Here is a 4,907-nt window from a genome sequence, read left to right on the forward strand (position 1 = left end):
ATCCCGCTCTTTCCACAGCCCCGCGCCCGCCAACCGTAGCAAAAAGGGATTCCTCGTGATCCCGTAGGTGTCGTTTCCCCCGACATCTTTGGCGCGCCAGGTAGGGGGCGCAAGGTCTGAAAATCCGGTTTGAAGGTTAGCACACTGACTTCATTATCACCATGGTCCCCAAGAGAAAGGGGATCACAGCTGTGATGCCCGGATAATCAAGCTACAGTAATTCCCTGCTAATGATGCCATGTCATCGCTATTACTGTAGTTAATCTCGCGATGATTCAGTCCTGTTTGAATTCAGAATTCAAAATCAATTAAGACAAATAAAATTTTGAAATGTCAAAACTAAAATGTTCAAAGCATGGCAGATAATCCCTGGATATTATCATGTTGAAGCCCATATTTTATAAAGTTTCGAAATGCCCAAAAATCAATAAAACAGTGGCTAAAACAAATATTTGAATGCCTTTTAAATTATTAAATTCCTAAATATTTTATTTTGTGTCAAACTTTTTGTGGAAGAGAGTTATTTTGAACGAGCCAGTTTTATATTTAGTAAAAATATTTTTGCTAATTAAAATAAAAGGCAAAACAAAGAGAAAAATAGAAATAGAAAAGAAAAGGGATAAAGGAAAAGAACCACTACACTGCTGGGCTCTATGCGTGTACAGAACGGCCCAGCCCACCAATGCTCTTGTCTTCAACCTACTGCTCATCCGAGGCGCTCTAGAGGCCGCACATGCGTCCATGGGGTGGATCCTCCACGCGTCGCGCATCCGCCGGCGCCCATGGTGGATAAGACCATCCCCAACCCTAGCCACTCCCGTTCCTCTTACTTGTCTCCCCACTCTCGATTCTCTATACCCGAGAGTAGCCGCCGCCGCATCAACGTGATACACGTGGCCACCGGCCTCCCCACGGCCAGTCGAGGCGCCCTGGAGGACCGCCCCCGTCGTCCTCTTCAACTACGAGGACCCGGACGAGCTCGGACGCCCATGAGCCGCCGACTTCATCGAGAATTGCTAACAGCCTCCGCCGCTCACCTCGGGTCGATCGACTCGTCCTCGCCCTCCCCCGGCTGCTCTAGACATCACCCTGCACCCTCTGTGAGCTCCGCATCCTCCCTGGCCTCCTCTTGATCTTCCCCATGCCCCGTAGATGCAGTCCGGGCGAACGCGGCCTCCCTGTCCGTGACCACGTTCGCTCATCGCGCCTCGCGCGGCCCCTGCCCCTACGTTACCGACGCACCGGCCGCGCCCAGCGCACACGCGCGCGTCCCCTCCCCTCTGCTCGTCTGCCGGCGCTGCGTGGCTCCCGCGCTCCACCTTTGCTCACCGTAGCCGCCGTGCCCGACTTGCCTCCTGCCGACACGCGCGTGCCTGTGAGTGCTATGCCACCCACGCGCGTCGGGCCGCACCCAACACCCGCTGCCGCTCGTGTAGCCCCTCCAACCTGCGCTTGTTGTCACGCGTCGCGCCGCTACCCGGTCCACCACACCTCGCGCGTTCGCCGCTTCTGCTACGCAGTTGCCGCGCCCCGGGCACCCCCGACCGCTTGTTCGCTGCTCGCGGCCACCCCCATGCTCGCTCCGCTCACGCCTCGTCGATGCTCGCCGACACCGCCTCGGTCGAAGCCCCGCCTGCTGCGTCTCCCCTGGCCGCTCGCCCAACTCGTCGGTTGCCGGCTGCACCCGCCGTACCGGTCCTGCGTCGCCCCCGCTTGCGGCTCCCCCTGGCGGCGCCCCCCCGAGTGTGCCTCCTGCGGCCGGGCCACGCCCTCCCGCGCGGCTGCCGCCACTCGTGTCGCCCGCTTTCTTGGCCGGCCGCCCGTGCGTGCCCTTAGTGGCCGCCGTCGCTCCCCCTGGTGCGTGCTGGCGCGTGAGCCCAGCCGCTAGAGCCGGCCCTGTGTAGTTAGGAGCTAACTCCTAATTAGGTTAGTAAATAACTCCCCCCACTAATTATTCACTGATAGTAGGCCCCACTTGCTAATTAGTCTAACCTAATCAATTAAAGACATTGTTAAAATTATGTCCCACTTACAACCGGGGCCCACCACTAATTAGTTTATTTTAAACACACTGTTAAAATAGTGACACACTGACAGTTGGACCCCACTGATCGGTTTGACCAGGTCAACTGTCAACCCAGTTGACTGCTGATTGGGCAGTTGACAGTTGACCAGGCTGCTGATTGGGCAGTGGCCCACCTATCATCCACTGAGGCTAGCTCAGAGTTGGGTGCACCTAGCATTTCATTTTTATTTTTGAATTAAATTAAATCCAGAAATTTCAGAAAATGTTTACAACTATGAAAATTAATATAAAATAAATCGTAACTCGGATGGTAAAACTTTGTACATGAAAGTTGCTCAGAACGACGAGACGAATCCGGATACGCAGCCCGTTCGTCCACCATGCATCCCTAGCATAGCGAACACGCTACTTTCCCCCTCCGGTTCGTCTGTCCGAAAATGCAGAACACCGGGGATATTTTCCCGGATGTTTCCCCCCTTCATTGGTACCACCTCATACCGTGTTAGGGCACACCTAGCATCACGCTTTATCATGTCATGCATCATCATGCATCTGTTTGCTTAATATTTATTGTTTCTTCCCCCTCTTCTCTCGCTAGACACTGAGACCGATGCCGCTGCTACCCAGTACGACTACGGTGTTGACGACCCCTCTCTCTTGCCAGAGCAACTAGGCAAGCCCCCCCTTGATCACCAGGTATCGCCTACTCTTCTCTATATCGCTTGCATTAGAGTAGTGTAGCATGTTACTGCTTTCCGTTAATCCTATTCTGATGCATAGCATGTCCTTGCTACTACTGTTGTTACCTTTACCTCCAATCCTAATGCTTAGTATAGTATGCTAGTTTATCATCGGTGGCCCTACATTCTTGTCCGTCTGCCATGCTATACTATCGGGCCGTGATCACTCGGGAGGTGATCATGGGTATATACTTATACATATATACATGCTATACAGGTGGTGACTAAAGTCGGGTCGGCTCGTTGAGTACCCGCAAGTGATTTTGATGTGGGGGCTGAAGGGGCAGGTGGCTCCATCCAGGTAGTGGTGGGCCTGAGTTCCCGATGGCCCCCGACTGTTACTTTGAGGCGGAGCGACAGGGCAGGTTGAGATCACCTAGGATAGAGGTGGGCCTAGCCCTGGTCGGCGTCCGCGGTTACTTCAAAATAACACGCTTAACGAGATCTTGGCATTTGATCTAAGTCTGGCTACTGGCCTATATGCACTAACCAACTACGCGGGAAAAGTTATGGGCACTTGACGTTGTGGTATCAGCCGAAGCCTTCGTGACGTCAGCGACTGAGCGGCGCGCGCCGGGTTGGACCGCATAACGCAACTTCCTTTGTAATGGAGGTTGCTAGGTCTGCTCACCGGCCGCGTACGCAACATGCAGGTGTGCAATGGGCGATGGGCCCAGACCCCTGCGCCATAGGATTTAGACCGGCATGCTAACCTCTCTGTTGTGCCTAGGTAGGGCTGCGACGTGTTGATCTTCCGAGGCTGGGCATGACCCAGGAAAGTGTGTCCGGACAAAGGGGATCGAGCGTGTTGGGAAATGTGGTGCACCCCTGCAGGGAAGTTAATCTATTCGAATAGCCGTGATCTTCGGTAATAGGACGACTTGGAGTTGTACCTTGACCTTATGACAACTAGAACCGGATACTTAATAAAACACACCATTCCAAGTGCCAGATACAACCCGGTGATCGCTCTCTGACAGGGCGACAAGGAGGGGATCGCTGGGTAGGATTATGCTATGCGATGCTACTTGGAGAAATTCAATCTACTCTCTTCTACATGTTGCAAGATGGAGGTGGTCTGTAGCGTAGTCTTCGACAGGACTAGCTATCCCCCTCTTATTCCGGCATTCTGCAGTTCAGTCCACATATGATAGCCTTATTCCATTTGATACCAATGCATACATTCGTAGGGTAGCTCCTTGCTTGCGAGTACTTTGGATGGGTACTCACGGTTGCTTTGCTCCCTCTTTTCCCCCTTTCTATACCCGATTGATGCGACCAGACGATGGAGTCCAGGAGCCAGACGCCACCGTCGACGACGACTCCTACTACACTGGAGGTGCCTACTACTACATGCAGCCCGCTGTCGACGACCAGGTGTAGTTTAGGAGGATCCCAGGCAGGAGGCCAGCGACTCTTTTGATCTGTATCCTGGTTTGTGCTAGCCTTCTTAAGGCAAACTTGTTTAACTTATGTCTGTACTCAGATATTGTTGCTTCCGCTGACTCGTCTATGATCGAGATCTTATATTCGAGCCTTTCGAGGCCTCTGGCTTGTAATATGATGCTTGTATGACTTATTTTATTTTTAGAGTTGTGTTGTGATATCTTCCCGTGAGTCCCTGATCTTGATAATACACGTTTGCGTGTATGATTAGTGTACGATTGAATCGGGGGCGTCACAACAGCGATCGGCTCATACGGGGCCGTCCCGTCCACGCCAGCGCGAGCAGATGGCCGGGTGTTCATGGATGGGGCCGGGGACGTGGCCCGCGAGCATCCACGACATTCTGGCAATCGGAGCCAGGCGAGCGGCGTCGTTCGAATCCAAGACGACGAGCCACATGCCGCTGCGTCTGGGGGAGGGGCCGTGCTACCCACGGGCGGCGCAACAACTTCTACGGCACCCCAGCTGGCGCCCGCGTCGTGCCCTTCCTAGGCCGCGCGCGATGAGCAACACTGCGATGCCGGAGCCCCCGGGCACCGCCTTAGAAAGAGCCCTATGTGCCACTCGCAGGACGAACCAGGCCAGCGTGCGCGCTCAGACGCCGGTGCAGGCGGCGTGCGACCGCAAGACCGTGACAGAGCACCTTCTCACCTGGTTAGAAGTCGGAGCACATCACAGTCTACATAGATCTCGCC

Source organism: Triticum dicoccoides, chromosome 1A, assembly GCF_002162155.2.
Source record: "Triticum dicoccoides isolate Atlit2015 ecotype Zavitan chromosome 1A, WEW_v2.0, whole genome shotgun sequence".
Classification (NCBI taxonomy): domain Eukaryota; kingdom Viridiplantae; phylum Streptophyta; class Magnoliopsida; order Poales; family Poaceae; genus Triticum; species Triticum dicoccoides.